Here is an 18,037-nt window from a genome sequence, read left to right on the forward strand (position 1 = left end):
CTGTTATCAATAATAATCAATAACTTCATTACACTGTTACTGATTACATTTTAGCTACTCAGACCTTTTGACACCTGATGGTGCTCAAGTGTTCCTGGTCTCTCTCGCCTCTCTCCGCATCCGATTCAAGACGATGGTGCTTGCCCTCAAGGCCGTCAATGGAACTGCACCCGTCTACCACCAAACACTGGTCAGACCACATGCCCAACGAGAGCACTTCGCTCATCTACATCAGCTTGCCAACTGGTACCCCCATCGCTGAGAGCAAACAAAGCCCGCTCAGCGAAGTCGCAACTCTTCTCTGTTTTGGCACCTCAGTGGTGGAATGACCTCCCTGCAAATGTATTGAATTGAGCTGAATTGAAAAGCTGCTGATTACATTTTGTGGCTGGACCTTTTAATTACAACCCACAATTTTCTATTGTTATGGTGTAATTAGACAACAACAGTACAGTATATTACAACAAATTAGTTAGTGGACTCAAACACTTCACTACCCCTCCATCGGCATAGTGGTGAGTAGATAATGAGTATATTTTTATTTTTCGGTGAACTACCCCTTTAAGTTGAGTTGCTCCATGGTGTAGTGTCTGTAAGGTTGTTCTTCTTACTCCCCTTGATTTAACAAGGCCAATAAGTTATGAAAGGTTTTCTGTTCTGTAATGTATTTGTAGAGCGACAGGGTATGCTGATGTACTAATATGCTAGTGGGCTTTACACATTATCAAGGTGAAAACCTTACATTTCAATTCATGTTTAAAGGCTAATTGTCTTTTAATAACTTATATTGTATCTATATGTCATATGTAAGTACATGTTGTATTTGTTAAATGTTTGATTTTATTCTTGATGAGAATGCTTGTATTGTACCTGAGTAATGTGTTTTGTATTGTGAATAAATGCCAGTAACCAAAAGGAATGCCTTGTGTTCATGTTCTAACTAACGGCAGTCATTGTAATGATGAACACTATGGCTGTGGTGTATGGTGTATTCTAATGTATTCAGTAGCTGGGATTTTAGTGCAATAAAAAGGATTTATTTTTTAAAACTTACTAACTATGTTAAGTTTCACCTTAAGCTAAAAATGTGGAACTTTTTGGAATTCTGTGTAATATTTATTGTGCATCTGATGTATGGTTTTTGATTTTATCTAACTTTATTGTGTTAAACATTTGTACTTGTATTAAAAATAAAAAACATCTCCTTGCTTCTCTTGTGTGTCTTTAGTGTTACTGTAAAACTCTGAAAAAATATACAGTGATACCATATGTGAAATGTTTTGATTAACATAACCTGAAGCAGATTATATATACAGTTTGGATATATATATATACACATATAATGTGGGTTTGGGTGTAGATGGTAAATGGCCTGTACTTACAGAGTCCTTTTCTAGTCTTGATGACCACACCAAGTGCTTTAAAGAAGTTTTTTTTTTTTTTCATTCACTCATTCACACACATTCATACAATGCATCTATGGGTAGCACTTTTTTCTATGAGGATCTTGCCCAAGGACACTTCAGCATGCAGATGGGAAAGACTGGGATCAAACCACTGACCTTTTGGTTAGAGGACAACCGCTCCATCCCCTCAACCATATGGCATATCTGAATTTTTTAATAAGAGGTATCTCTACCTCTTTCCTTAAAATGTCTAGAATAGAGTTTGGGCGACGCGTCAACGTAATCAACATCATCAGTTGCGCAAATACGTCGATTTGCTCAATGTGTATAAAAATAAATCAGCTACAATTATCTAGAGTAGGTCACCAATAGGTTTGATGGACTGTCAAATTTGAATTTACAGTGTTAATATTCCAACAGAAATTTAAATTTTACTTTGGTTTTCATTTATTTTCTTGTAGCTTAATGTAGATTGATGTATTCCTTTTACTTTAATGAAAAAAGCTCTTGCACTCAATGTATTTAGTGTATCCCCGTACCAGGGGAGTTATCGGCGCAGCTGATGGCTGTTAGCTGCCTCCTCCTCAGGTTTAAAAGGCTATCTAATTATCTTCAACCCAAATCAAAAACTCATTTCTGAATTTTTGGTACACAACTCCAAAGAAATCTCCTAAACCTTGAATAAGATCAGCATATCACACGTCTGATGAAATATAGAAAAATAATATGCTGTTTACATGACCTTTCTAATCAAAATAGTGTCATATACAACATAATAGTGCAGTATAAGTCCATTTGTAATTGCACTGAATGAGTCATTCATCATTTCCCTCTCCATCAGCCAACGGCATACTAATGTTGACAGACAAACTGGTTGTGAGCAGGATGGCCCCTGAGCTCTAGATAGATAAATAACCACATTCTCATTTGAGTGATAACACATATTCAAAGAATACCAGCCCTCCCCTAATCTCTATTTTATTGTAGAATTCAGCTTGGCTTAGTGAAATGAAAGAAAAGAGTGGTTGGCTTAGACGATGAATCCTGTCATAACAGTCAGGTGGACTCCCCCTTCTGCATTCAGGAGGCGTGTCGGGACTCATTCTTTCCTGGTGACTTGACAGATAAGAGGTGTTGTGAATCAGCTTTGGAAGTCCACAGACTCCACTATCATACCTTCACTCCCTGTTTCAACAGTGTAAAAGACCCTTGTGTTATGCACTGTTTTGTCAAAAGCATTTTGTCTAACAGGTTTTATTCATATAGTTGCACTTTAATTAGTATATATTTGTCCTCTTTAAATTATTGTTCGTTATGTGTGAGTTATGGATTGCTATTAATTCTGTAACTTGATGTGAAGACAAATAACTCCATCCAACTAGAATAGCAAACTTTTCAAGCTGACTGCCAGACAAGAACCTAATACAGGTCAATTTTCCTAACTCTTACATCATGTGTGCCTGTGTGTGTTTGTGTGTGTGTTCTGGTTTTAATGCAGAGATGGGCTTCCTGGAGTGTGTTTCTAACCTGGGAAACAATCAACCTGTTTATTTTATTTTTACCAATTCACCAAGCTTTTAAATGTTTTCTGTGATGTGGCCATTTGCCCTTGGTTGTTTGGATTTGCACTCATGAGGGTTACATGACAACATCCATAGCACTCCCATCCATAAACTCTGAATATAAAGCTACCAGTAAGCTTAGCTTAGTATGAGACTAGCACTGGTCTTCTACCAACACCACCAAGGCAAATTAATATTGTTGACTCTGTAGGGAAACTATAAAAACTTATTTTGGCAGTTTACAGGAGGTTATGTGTCAGACTGCTTTTGACTGGGAGCCAAGTCCTCTCAGTTGCCCGGCAAATGATCCAAGAGCCAAGAAATAGACACTCAAAAATTGTACCCTCCCTCTCTGTCTGAGAAAGGTTTTGTATGTCGCTTGAAAGAAGATTTAGGCCGATTCCAATTTCAGCCCTTTGCCCTATCTCTGAGCATTTCCCTTTGTTTTGCGTGTGTAGGGGTAGGTTGTCCCAATACCTGTTGGGACGGAGAGGTAGAGCCAAGGGTTAGGGCTTTACAGCCCTCGAAACAGAGATTTTTCCGGCCCTCACTTCAACTAGGGGTATGGAAATTTTCACAAAATGCCTTGGAAGGCAAGCTGGGAGAGATAACCCCAAGTGTAGTATTTTCTCCATTAATAGGGATTAAAAAAATTATTAGTTTAATATAATTTCAATGAATTATGGTAATTTTTTTCACAACCTTAAAAAATATATGATTCTAGCACCTTTTTTGCACGATAATCCTGTATTTTCACATAATTTCATATCGCAGCCCCCTCCCCCCATTGAAGATAAACGATGCACTTAATTAAACCTGCATACAGCAGCGATGTTACCCAACTGAACTGCTCCTCTAATAACAAAGCGTCCTGGTAGGGTTGCATACAGACCACTGCTATTAGCCTGAAGCCTGTTAGCCTGTGTGCTTTTGATTCATACATGAAATAATGCAGAGCATCCAAGCTTTTCAACTTCAAATGTCATTGATTCACTCGCATCAGCATACATGTTGGATATTATAGGTTTGTCACTTTAGTAACTGCAAACAATGGCATTGATTTATTTAAGATCTCAACAATGTTATTACAATGACATCCACGGCAAAAACTTTTGTCTTGTCTGTTTACATCGTCGACTACTTATAATGTGTCAGGTTTTCGCGACGACTACTGATGATGTAACGGCTTCTTGAAGGGCTGTCCCAATTTGTAGGTGAAGATTTCAACCACAAACCGTTGTAACTGTTTCAAGGGGCAAGATAACCCTCAAAAACATGGGGGGGGGGGGGGGGGGTTCTAAGAGTGAAATGCTCTCTTCTTAAGGAAATTACATTACCAGTGTTGATGGCAACTTCAGTTTGATCTCCATCCCACAGTGGTAGAAGGTCTCATGGAATCAAGACATCAGGACATATGTGTATGAGTGAGCATGTATCTTCCTTGTGTCTGTCTCTAATAGTGGCTTTGTGTCTTGGTTAAAACTCCTCCCTGAGCTTTTTGTGAAGAATTCATCATGCAGACAAGAGCCCACCACGACGTCAATGCTAATCAATTCATTCATGCAACCTCACAGAGTAACTTGGCAAACAAGCTCAAATCTGGAGTGCAAACTACACAAAAGCAGGATTAGCTCCATTAGCACAGGAATCTTTGAGGCAATTAACCCGCGTAAGCAAAGGCCTTTCTCAGATTCCAGCATGTGGTGGCAGAGGCAGAGCAACAGGAGGTTGGGGTGGGGGGTGTACTTTTTGAAAGCTTTCAATGCTGGGGTCAAAAGCACATGTCAGCAGGTATAGAAAGCATTGATGAGGTGATGACCGACTCCGGCAGCTGGTTCACATGATCCGAGTGGGAGAGAGAAGATTTTATCTCTGCCCAGCCTCATCTATTGTTCCACATCCTTCCCATGCTCTTTCCTTGTATTTTTAAAATACTGCCATTAAAGGCATCTCAATACTTGATAAGCAGCTTTTTGCTGCTGAAGACGACTTAAAGATGAAAATCGTATATCTAAAAGCAGCACCACGTCCATCCAGCAACAGACTGACAGAGAGCGGAAGATGTACTAGAGATGCCACCAACATTGACATCTGATGACCCTGTTGCCTTTTAACAGAAAGATCACATATACTACTGGAAAAGGCTGATACATTGATCTTTCTTAACAAGAACAGTTTAATGTATGTTTACATGTTTATTGTTCCCTCTGTTTTTATGTATTGACTTTGTGGAATTGGTGACAGGCAGCTAGCTGAATGCACTGAAAGCACTTTAGTTCTAGCATTTTGCCCCTATTGCTGCTTGGACGGACTTCTATTTTCCAAAAACATGACTTGTACTATTTATGTCAGAAGGTTTCCTATAAATAAGATGTACAACAAGCAACTCAAATGTTATTATCCACAAATTGCTCAACTACTGATTTCCACTTTTCTGTTATGGAATATATGATATTAATATTCATTACAGTTCTTAAAGTTGACAATTATTGATCTAACATTAGTTTACAGATTAGAACTTTTTCTTGAACTAATTATCCATAAATACGACTGTGTTGTCAAGGCAAAAAGTTTCGACATTGCCCCAATCTCAATTACTACTAATTTATACAGTTGGGTTAAAGACATTGAGCATGTCTGATAAGCAGTGGTGTGCATGAATGCGTTCAATGAACGTCGTAAACGATAAACTGAGCAAATCAGTTCACAAATGATGAACGTGAACATGAGTGATGTTCACTCTGCTTGAGTGAATGTTACCAGGAGCAGGCTAAAATGTGGGTGTGTGCTCACTGTATCACACACACACAGGCCCCAGGGCTCCGCCCCCACTCACTCGCTCAGAGCGACACACGCAGTGAAATCAGAGCTTGTTTAGTGACTTTGTTGAAGAACAGTGGAAACGAACTGTGAAACACAGTTTCTCGCTGCTCAACGATCAGCTGCTTCATGATCAGAGCAGAAGCTGCAGTTGGTTTGTATCAAGCTGGAGTTTCTGTTTCCTCGTCACTAGTTATCAGGACCTGATCAGTACATGAAGTCACTTAGTGTTTGTTTGATTCCAGAGTTTATGAGGCTGCATTTAAACATCATGAAAAATGAATCAGCAACATTTTGTGTTCATTTGTGAACTTAGTTCACATTTTTTTAAAATTAACAATACATGTGAACTAGTTCATTTTCCTCTAAATCAACTGAACTTTGAACTCGTTGATTTTAAGTGTGAGCTGGCAAAACACTGCTGATAACTGAGATGAGTTGTGTTGGTTTTCTTCTATAATGTTGCCTGTCTACCACAAGCTAGTACTGCTGCTGCTGCCCTGGTGTAACATAAGGCACAACTACCATGCATTAGACCAGTCCAATAAAGATATTTTTGTTATCTAAACATTTTAGAAAACTATTTATTTTAAATTTTGGAATCAAAATGGGGAATCGATAAGAACTGAAATTGATAAGCAGAATCAAAATCAGAATCGATATAATTCAAACCACACCCAACCCTATCCCTATAACCTCAGGTTATGAGTTTGCTCCCCAGCTTTGTTTAGAGCAGGTCTATTTAACTAGGCTGATAGGCTGGATATTAGTGGTTGGTGATATGACCTAAAATGAATATATAATGATTTGATCAGCCTCATTTTGATATGCTCACAATTGCCCTGATTCTCTGTCCTGTCCACCGTGGGCTGCACACACAGACTCACACACACACATACTGTATATATACAAATGCTGAAAAGTGATACACACACTGTGCCATTAGAGAGGAGAAACTGCACTGGTTAGGGTAATAGCAAATATGAGAAGCTAGAACTAAAGCTGTCTGTAACAAATCAGCTCCTCTCCTCTCCCTTTCCAACACAGTGCTACCTACAGACATACATACATTTTATCCAAGGTTTTTATTTGGTTTATCCTGTCTTTGAGTCATTTTCTGTACTTTGTGTGAAATAAAGCACGTTTGTTCTTAATTTTATAATTCCTAAATTTCATTTTTAATAAATTACTAAATGTTAACAATCATGCAGAAAACATATGTAAGACCAAGGTAAGGATCATTGGCATTAGAATGTACTGGAGGCACCAGATATTGACTTCTACGGCTATTTATTTTTATTTATTCATATCTGTATTAAATCCATTATTACATATGTGGATGGAAAGCCCTGTCTGGGCTACTTAAGTCGGAGCTATTCAGTCTCAAAGGCTCAAGAGTCTGTTGGAAACTGTTTAACAATATTCATCTTGTTTTATACTTTTGTTGATATGGACCTGACAGAAAAACTTCTCGTCTTTTAGGGGTGAAATGTAACTATTTGCACATCTGTATCAGTCGTTAAGCTGCTGGAATTGATTAGAATGATATCAGGTAAAAGTGAGAGAAAGGGATGCTTGTCATTGCAATAAGGAGCGACAGGTTATTATCTCTAAATGACCATTACCCAGTGGCCCTGACTTCACTAGTGATAAACTGGCTGGTGAAGGACATCATCACAGACTACAATTCATCATTCAATGCCATAATCCACATCACCCTGGTCATGCAGATGAGGAACCTAACTGAAAATTAAAACTCGGTTCACAACCCACCAAGGTGTTTTGGGGGACACCTCCAACCTACTAGGCTTCAGCACAGGGGCCCCAAGACTGCGTCTCAAGCCAATTGCAGTAAACAACAGAGATCAATGACCTGTAACAGGTCTGACAGTCGAATAATCTGACCCTGAACAAAGATGAATGAGGGGTGGTGGGAGTTTAGGAGACAGCTGGTCAGTGGACACACCCTGTTAAAGATCAACAGAAAATCTGTTGATAGAGTCTCCAGCTTCAAATACCTCAACGTACAAATGAATGAGGACCTCATCTGGACTCTTCACACCCTGCAGGTACTCGGAAAATCCAGACAGAGGCTGCCTCCATCAACTGAAAAATGAAGGTCTAAACCCACATCCCAAAGGCCTGCTATCCTCAGCTGTGGAGGTGTCCTGACAAGCAGCCAGACTGACTGGCACTGGAAAAACTCCACCTACAACTTTGGCACCCTACACATAGGGGTACATTCAGCTGAACGCACCACCAGAACACCCCCTCTCATCCATCAGGAGAGTGAGGATTAGTTCCCAAAGCAACATAAGAGACATTTCACACCCCAACAATTGGCTGTGCAGTCAAATGGATAAAACCAAAAGGCTGAAGAACAGCGTCTATTCTCAGGCCATCTGGACCCTCAATGTTCACTCTTTACTTCCACAAAGACATCACCACTTCTGCAATGCCGGTTTCTGCCACTGTCAATTAACTTTTATTAATACTAGTATATGTATATAGATCTATACAATTTGGAGAGCATAGATTCATAAATATGTGCATGTAAAGATGTAGTTTATTGTAGGTTTATTGATTTGCTTGGTTTTGAAAAGTTTTATACACTTAATGTTCTTACTTTTTAATCACTCTGTTCTCATACCATAACTGAGCCTCTCATGTTTCAATGCATGATTTACTCTTAATTTATGTAAATCTGACAAATAAAGAACCTTGAACCTTGAAACCTTGAAATTATATTAAAAAAAAAAGTCTCAAAAGGATTGAGAGCAGGTGGCCACTTTCAGGATGAAAACTTCACAAGTTGCAGAATGGCAAGTGCTTACCTGTATAAAGCTCCATGGAGAAACAACACTATCCCGATGAGAATAAGTGCTGGCTGCCTTCATCTTTTTTCCTTAGAAGTGAGAGAAAAATTCTTCAACAAAACCCATTAAACAATTCCCCTCCAAGCCAGCGGATCACTAAGCCTGGGGGAAGTGTGCAGCCGCTGAGGTCAGCCACAGGTAGAGGCTTCACAGCTCTGCGGCAGTTTGATTGATTTGAACACGGATCCTTGTGTCTAGTAGCGCAGGTCAAAGCTGCTGAGCTCTCCTGGGAGGGAAGTGCAGGGAACAGCCTGCAGTTCTGTGAGCAGGGCCAGTCATCCAGCAGCCAATGCCTATGTGCTTGATGTCAGAGGTGTTAGGTTTCAGCTGGAAGCTGGGTAATGCTCTGCTAAGGGTTTAACCCAGCACAGGTGAGACAGGCTCCTCCCTCAGAGGAGGGTAGTGGGGAGGATTTGCGTTACTTGTCCGTAAACAGACAAACTAGACTTTCTGACGCATTAGCACAAAAAACCTTTTGACAAATAAAGTCAACGACATGATAAACAACCCAGCCACCTCCACAGTGATGGGATCCAAAATCAGAAACAGAACTGGATGTTATAAACAACATCAACTTGCAGTGCACAACTACTGTCTCCCCCTTCTGGTATATAGTGTAATAACTCTCAATCAGAGTTGAATAGAGTGAAATAATTTATTCTTTAGCTGGAGTAAATTTACATCCTCCTCCATCAAGTCCCAATGTGTCTCACTTTTAATCAATATCTACAGCTCATCCCCTGAATGATGACTTTCTCTTTTATCTGGAGCTCTCTTACTCTCACTCTCTCTATCTCTTTGTAGGTTTTCCCACCAAAGGCTCCACCATACTCCTATTACTGTAGCCTACTCTGTCTCTATCTCTACAGTTGCTGCCCTCCTCAATGCTTGAAAACTTGCTGGTTGATGTAAAACACATCACTCTTAGTGTGTAGTGCATTAAGTTAAACTAATAAATTGAGGCCAAATACAGAGAAATTGACCTGATATGCTTAATCGGCAGTGTTAGAACCAAGTTCCATAGACAAGATTCTATTTTTATTTAGTACAAATTCAATGTGTATAAATAAAGATCATCCAATTAATAAAATCTAAATGTTGTGTTGTGCGTTGTTTTGTCAAAGGCACCCAATTCTAGGAACACATACACAGGACATGTCTTAAAATAGCTTGTGAGATACTGACAGTATTCAGGTATACCCTATGTCCTTATACACCAGGAACACCATGCACTGTGCAATTAAAAAGCTGTAACTTCTTTTCAAAATAAAACTAAATATAGAATTTAAATCAATAACTGTTGTTGTTTCAAATCCAGATTACAACCATCAACCCATCCATTCACTATATGGCATATCCACTTTAACACCCTTGACAGGTCACCAGTCCATCACGTTGCTAGCATAAAGAGAGTAGTTTATTTTTTACATTTACATACATTGTCAATTTAGAATCTGCAATACACGCATACAACATATAAACCAAGTTTCTTGGACAGCTTTCTTCCACCTGTGCAATATTGTAAACATTAGAAACATCCTGCCTCATAAGGATGCTGAGAAACTAGTCCACGCATCTGTTACCTCTAGACTAGAATACTGTAATTTTTTAGTATCAGGATGTCACAGGAAGTCTGTAAAAAGCCTCCAGTTGGTCCAAAATGCTGCAGCATGAGTGCTGACAGGAACTAGAAGGAGAGATCATATTACTCCTGTCTTAGCTTCTATACATTGGCTCCCCGTAAAATTCAGAATATAATTCAAGATCCTGCTCCTCACATATAAAGCTCTTAACAATCAAGCCCCTTCATATATCAAAGAGCTCATAACAACATATTATCCGAATAGATCACTTCGTTCACAAAACACAGGCTCTCTTGTGGTTCCAAGAGTCTGTAAGAGTAGAACAGGAGGTAGAGCATTCAGCTACCAGGCTCCTCTCCTGTGGCACCAGCTCCCACTCTGGGTTCAGGAGGCAGACACCATCTCTGCATTTAAAGTTAAACTTAAAACGTTCCTTTTGGGGAACACCCATCATGCACTGAGCACTTCTCCACTTCTCTCTGTCTCTCTGCCCCCCCACATTCATTTATTTATTTTAATACATGTCAATAACTATGTTTCTTTTTTCTCCCATAGTCCCCCTCTCTCTCTCTTTCTCTCTCTCATTGACTCCAGAACTGCAGGACAACAACTATTATTATTATTATTATCATTAACAATACTTATTAGTAATTAATTATCATATAATTTGTTACTGTTATCAATAATAACCAATAACCTCTTTACAATGTTATTGTTTACATTTCATCTAGTCAGATCTGATACCTGATGGTGCTCAAGTGTTCCCGGTCTCTCTCGGCTCTCTCTCTGAGTGTTAAAGGAGAAGTTCGGTTTTTTTCAACCTGGTCCTTACTGCCAGCATATGGTATGTAGATCTACTCATCCATAAAGGTTTGGAGTAACTTGGAGTCCTTCGGATGCTTTTAGATCAACACGCGATCGGCGTATATCCATACAACGCAAGGGTTCGGGCATCCACAATACAGCCTCTAAATAATGTATTATCTGCCACGATACTCTTTATTTACTATGAATCGCCATGTAGATCTAAAATCGTCCAAAGGACTCCAAGTTACTCCAAACCTTTATGGGTGAGTAGATCTACATACCATATGCTGGAAATAAGGTCCAGATTGAAAAAAACCGAACATCTCCTTTAATAGTAGTAGCAGTACTCATTTAGTGAAGGAAAAAGAACAGTAGAGCCACTTACTGTACAAGTCTCTGTTTCATGGATGTCACGGCCTATCGTATTCAACGGTTGGGGCTACTGTTGGCTCATTGCAGAGACTTTCCTCCTGTTAAAATAAACAAGCCCATATATCATCTGCGCAGCAGTAGCAGGGGGCAGAAACAACTTAACACTACTTTTATCATGGACTTTTGATGTTGTACCGCAATGTCAAGCAGTGTGAGTTGTGTAAAATTTTATATTATTTCAACATCATCTTGTTGCCTATGCCATAGTGCCATTTTGCAACATGCTTTGAGGTCAAGACTTAGGTACACCCTCCATACAGCAGGGTTGGGTATTAAACAGCAATTACAGCTAAGCCACCTTTCCTCAACAAATAACTTATTTCTCTCTCATATAAAATAAAAATTAGTAAAAGACACCAAATAGGAAAAACAAACAGGGTAGTGAGTGGAGAGTTGTTTAGTATGGCTGCTAGGGAGATCTGCCATGTGACCCTCCATTGATATGTAACCTTGAAGAGATGGACTGCAGACAGGCAGCCTTCAGGCATTCTGCCTCAATTCTGCTACTGTGGGTCACTTCAGACACGGCCACAGAGCAGGAGCTTGGAGACTACTTAGAAAGAGCGTCTGCCATGTAAAATTGCTTGAGTCCCAAAGGTAGGTGAGTTATGAAGTGTAAAAAAAGTTAATTCCAGTTGACATTGTTTTATTATTTATGGTTTATTTAGTTTAATCACTGTTATGTTAGTATTATCATATTTTGAATGAATGAATGAACATCAGAACAACAGCAAAAAGAGCCAACAACCCACATCATCTATTCAGAGCCTCTAGCTTCATCATGCACAATTATCATGCATCAATTTCTCATTATCATTTATAGCACTTTAATTATTATCAAATTGTTATATTTCCATGTGTATTATTTAACTTGTAGATGCATGTCCCCTTAATTAGTTCCCACCTGCCATGAGACAGGTATAGAGTTTTTGGGTATTTTATTTTACTCCCATCATGCAATCGCTTAAATATAATTTCCCGTATAACTGGCATAAATGGACTACTGTTTTTCTCCGCAATTACAAGTCATCCAACAAAGACATGTCAAGATGCATACACCGCAGGCAAAAGTATTATATGATGTTGGTGTTGGTGTATGCATTAAACATTTGTGAAAAAGGAACCTTAGCCTTCTCGTCCTGACTAAGGGCGGCATAGTAGAACATTTCTCCATGTTGGTGAAGACTGCGAGGATCAGACAATAAAGTGTCATGCGGAGGTCGGCCCACAAGAGACGCCACATTCGTTAAAGGAAGTATCACATTTGGAATGACCACATTTGTATGGGTGAAGCAGTGAGCAGTCAAGTAAAGGTTAAACAAGCAAACATTTTTAAGTTAGTATCATGAAAGTAGCACAAATGCTAATGAACAGCTGCTGAAGTTTAAAGTGCACCAGTATTTCCATCGTGACCATCTTAAAGAACAACAGTGGACATTTTCCATTCACTGGATGGCTTTATTAAGGAACTACAAGGACTATATAGATAAGTAAATGTACATATTAAATAGACTAAAGGTTAAAATTATCTAATTATTATACAACCCCACCTCAGAAAAAGTTAGGACAGTGTGGAAAATAAGAATAAAAAAAGACAGCAGTGATTTCTAATTTGAATTTGTCTTCATTGCAGACAGTATAAAGATAATTTATGTTAGTCTGCTCAACTTGTCACTATACATCCATTCTTGCCATTCAGGCCTGCAACACATTCCAAAAAAAGTTGGGACGGTTGCAATTTAGGGCTAATAATGAGGTAGAATAATTGAATGATGAAGTGATTTAAAATAGGTGCTGTCAACAAGTGATTATAATCATGATTCGGTACAAAAGCAGCATCCAGGAAAGGTCTATTCCTTTAAGAGCAAAGATGTGCAGAGGGTCGCCAGTTTGCCAACATGTGAGAAAATTATTGAAATATTTAAAAACAGTATTACTCAAATAAAGATAGGAAGAGATTTGGATATTTCATCCTCTACAGTGCATAACATTATTTAAAGATTCAATGAATCTGGAGGAATTTCAGTGTTTAAAGGGCAAGGGCGCAAACCTGAACCGACTAACCAATCCCTCAGACGACACTGCATCAAGAACAGTCATTCGTCCATCAATGATATAACCACATGGGCTCAGGATTACTTTGGCAAACATTTGTTAAGCACTACAATACGTAGTTACATCCACAAATGCCAGTTAAAACTTGACTGTGCTAAAAGGAACCGTGAACCGTGAAAAAAAGTGCTGTCTACTTCTCTGGACTTGAAGGCATCTGGGATGAACCATAACACAGTAGAAACATGTATTGTGGTCAGATGAGTCAGTATTTCAGGTCTTTTTAGAAAGAAATGGACGCCATGTGCTCTGGATCAAAAATGAAAAGGACCATCCAGACTGTTATCAGAAACAAGTCCAAAAGTCAGGATCTGTCAAGGTATGGGGTTGAGTCATTGCTCTTGGCAAAGATAACTTACAATTCTGTGTTGTAGGGCTGTCAACAAATATTCTAAATTCGAATATATATTCGAATATTTTGAAAAAACAAATATTCGATTGTGAAAATTAATATTTGGCTGTGGAAAAAAACACATCAGCGGCTGCTTTGCGAGTGGGCGCACTGCATGACGGGTCAGGCCTAAAAATGTGGTTTCGGATCGGTTCGGCAGGGTTTTGTAGCCAAAACACGGGCACTTCAGATCCTTCTCCCTGCGACCCTCTGTTCAGCAGGCAGCAGTCTCACTCACTCATTCACTCACATACACATCCACTACAGTTCTGGCTGACGTGCCCCCTTAACTCGCAACATACACTCCTGCTACCTTCAGCTCACGTCAGCCACAGAGACCCGTTATTACCTTTACAGTCTATGGTTATTATCAATTGTTATTAACAAATTGTTTATTTAAATCACTATGCGCATCGCGCATAAAGAGAGAGAGGGGGGCGAGCGACGGAGCTGTCTTTTTTTACGGTCTAAGTTTTACAGTTAGTTCATTTACTTATTTTATAATGTATAGGTATGTTTTATGTTAAAACTGAAATAAAAATACCTATACAAGTAGTTATGTCTCGTTGTATTAGTTTGTCCTCCTGTTATTGAAACAATGCATATTGCGCATGCGCGTATATTCGAATGGTTTGAACCCATGTGTTTTTTTAGAGTGAATATTCAAACGTCATTTTGGAGCAATTTTGACAGCCCTACTGTGTTGGCAGCATTAATGCCGAAAAGTACATAGAGACTTTGGAGCAGCATATGCTGCTTTCTAGACGACTTCTTTTCCAGAGACGCCTACGCATATTTCAACAAGACAATGCAAAACCACATTCTGCACACATTACAAGGGCATGGCTGCCGAAGAAGAGGGTGGGGGTGGTGGACTGGCCTGCGTGCAGTCCCGACTTGGCCACAATAGAGAATGTGTGGTGCATTAAACAGAGACCCCGTACTATTTCACATCTTAAGACTTGTTTACAGGAAGAATGGGACAAAATGACACCTGAAACACTTCATCACTTGGTGTCTTGAGTCCCTAAACATTTTTTATGTGTTGTGAAAAGGAATGTCAACAGTACAAAGTTTCTGAAATATGTTGCACAAATCTACACTTAAATAAGTGTTTATTTTAAAAAAACCCAATACAATTTATGATGTCAAACATCAAATAATGTACTTTTGTATTGTGTTTACTGTAATACAGGTCAAAGATCATTCATAAATCACTGTTCTCAGTTTTAATTTTGCACATTTCACAAGTTAAGTATGCTGGTATTTACAGTTCAAAGGATGTATTTATATTTCTGCTATTTGATGGTTCTGTAGCTCATTGTAGTTTACATTGTTGTGTCAGATCAGAGTCCAGCTAAAGTAACTTCTTACTCCAGAATTTCAAAGTGCTCTTTGAACACAGCATTGAAATGGAAATCAGAAAACTTGAGGCAAAGGATAAATATTTAACAGCTGAAAGAGAAGCTCTAGAAAAGTGAATGGAAGCATGGAATGCAAGAAAAAGAGCTCAGTTCATATCAGACAGTACTAATAGAAAAATTAAGTTGCAAGAAAGAAGTGGAACAATTGGAGGAACTAAAAAATAACAATGCAGCACAAGCAAAGCTCCAAGTGTATACTGAAAGCATCAAAGGTGATGAAGAAGAACACCTCACTGCTGCTCCTCGCAAAGACAAGAAGGTTATGTTTCTCAACCAAGCATTCCTGTTTCTCTCTCCAGGTCTTTCAAGTCAAGGCTCCTTTAAATCAACCACTTCCTCTCAACAAGCTCCACTCAGCCAAGCTCCTGTTCCTCAATCAGCTACATTTACTACTTCCCATGAACCTTCTAATGACCTTGTGAAAACACTTGCTGAAGCAATTACAGCCAATAGGATTCCAATTCCAGAACCTTCTGTTATCTTAGAAGATCCTCTGAAGTATAGTGACTGGAAGCTATCTTTCCAGACATTAAGTGATCGCATGAACTTGCCAAACCAAGACAAGCTTTTCTTTTTACCCAAGTATGTAGGTGGTCCGGCCAAGAGGCTGTTGAAGAACACTTAATTGTTGGAACAGAAACTGCCTTCCATGCTTCCTGGATCATACTTGATGACAGATATGGAAATTATTTTGTAGTTGGCAAATCATATAGTGACAAAATAGAATCATTGCATAAGACTGGAACCAAAGACAGCAAGGAACGCCGTGAATTTGTAGACTTCCTGAGCAGTGTTGAATCAGCCATGCCTTAATAATGTATACTGTGTATACTTTAACTTGCATTCATGTAAATCTATACGTACCCGGTTTTTATTTCTACATATGTATATCTTTTATTTCATTTTAGTCTTACTTGATTTTTATATTACTATGTTTATACCTGCTTTTGCTCTTTCACCTCTTTCTCAGGAGCTCTGTGACGTTTGAATTTCCCTACGGGAATTAATAAAGTACTTCTGAATTGTCTGAATTATGTTCAAGGTTTAAAAACTCTAAATGACTGCTTTGAGAATCAAACGATAGCAGCCAAATTGCCAGATTGGTTGAGTTCACATTGGAACAGAGCAGTCACAAAGTTCCAAGATGAAAGCAAAAGATTCCCTGATTTCAGAATTGCATGCAACCCCATCACCTCACTGCAAGCAATAAAGCCAACAGAACAAGAAAGATATAGGAAATCCGATCAAGATCATTTTAAGTCTCAGCGAGGTGAAGGCAAGTTTAGTCAAGCCACCGTGAAGTTCATACAACCTAATTTGTATGTTGTTTGGCAAGTGTGGACACTGAGACTATCCAGGCTGTTAATGAAGCAAGGGACCTCTGCAATACTGGGAAGCTCCACTTGCACAAATTCATCACCAACAGCAAGAAGGTGAAGGTGACTGATGAGCCAATCGGAGGCAGAGAAGGGCGGGTCATGCCGAGATAAATATTGCTAACTGACAAATTTACTTTTACAATTTTACTTTAAATGATTTTCCTTTAGGATTTGTAATGAACCGGTAAGATGAAGCAAGCTATTCAAACAAACATTTAATTTCACAATTACAAACGTCTTCGCGAATCAACATCAGCCAGCAGCTCAGCTAATGTTAGTGATGCTACACCGGTACAGTTAAGCCCAAAGTCGACACACGTGAGATAAAGTAAGTCTTGCGTAGAAAATACATATAGATGACCGCACACCTGTGAAGAATTGTCAGTAAAATCAAGCAAATATTTATCTGTTTCTGTGTGGTTTAATAACACTCTGTACATATAAGATCAGTTTCAGTTCCACTTGTGTACTATTTACTCTCAGCTATTCCACCCCAAAGCTGATGTGTTACTTAACTTTAACATGTAAGTTATAAGATACTATGTAAACTGGATGGGTTAAATGCAGAGGATGAATTTCATGTATGCATGTAATAGTGTAAACATGACAAAATCTTCTTCTTCTTCTTCTAAAACATGCTGGAGTACAACCTCAAAGAAGCCAATATGTGTACAAAAGTATTAAATAGGCTACTCTATCATAAGAGTAAGCACAACTATATGCCAAGTATACTTAAACTTTCTATATAAGGCAAGAATACTTAATTATACTTTTCTTAAGTATATCTCGATCAAAAGAGTAAGTACAAATATAGGCCAAATATACTTAGACTTTTCTGTATACTTATATAAGATAAGCCAAGTATACTTAGGTATAATTTTGTTAAGTACTGTATATCTGATTAGTACATAAAAAGTATGCTGAAAGCATACTTTCTTATTTTTAGTTTAAAAGAAGTATACTAATAACAAACTTGAATAAACGTATTTTTCATAAGGGCATGACCGCTCTTTTAGTCCATTTCATATAGATGCATTCATCTATTTATATCTTGCGCGCGTGAGATAAAAAAAAACCCACATCCATGTCACCTCCAGGGCTCCGTAGTAATTGACTGTTTAGGGGGAAAAAAATCATATGAAACGGATTATGAAAACTTTACACTTTTGAATGGGTTGTGGTCATTGTTTCCCTTATTACATTTATAGCCTGTAATTCAATCACTTTTGTTATTTTATAACCTGT

General features: G+C 38.6%; 1 protein-coding gene across 20 annotated transcripts in view; it reads right to left on the reverse strand.

Annotated features, from left to right (window-relative positions):
- ptprfa (protein tyrosine phosphatase receptor type Fa) overlaps nucleotides 1–18,037 on the reverse strand; it is a 229,067-nt gene that overhangs the window by 166,564 nt on the left and 44,466 nt on the right. The window contains exon 2 of one of the 20 annotated variants that reach the window (XM_069522619.1): nucleotides 11,440–11,524. The exons of 18 other annotated variants lie outside the window; for them this stretch is intronic. The gene's annotated coding sequence lies outside the window, so the exon portion shown is untranslated. Of the gene's footprint in view, nucleotides 1–8,622; nucleotides 8,931–11,439; nucleotides 11,525–18,037 lie in introns of those variants that run through there. One more of the 20 variants, XM_069522620.1, reaches the window with a different exon arrangement.

This window comes from Paralichthys olivaceus, chromosome 3 (genome assembly GCF_024713975.1).
Source record: "Paralichthys olivaceus isolate ysfri-2021 chromosome 3, ASM2471397v2, whole genome shotgun sequence".
Taxonomy (NCBI): domain Eukaryota; kingdom Metazoa; phylum Chordata; class Actinopteri; order Pleuronectiformes; family Paralichthyidae; genus Paralichthys; species Paralichthys olivaceus.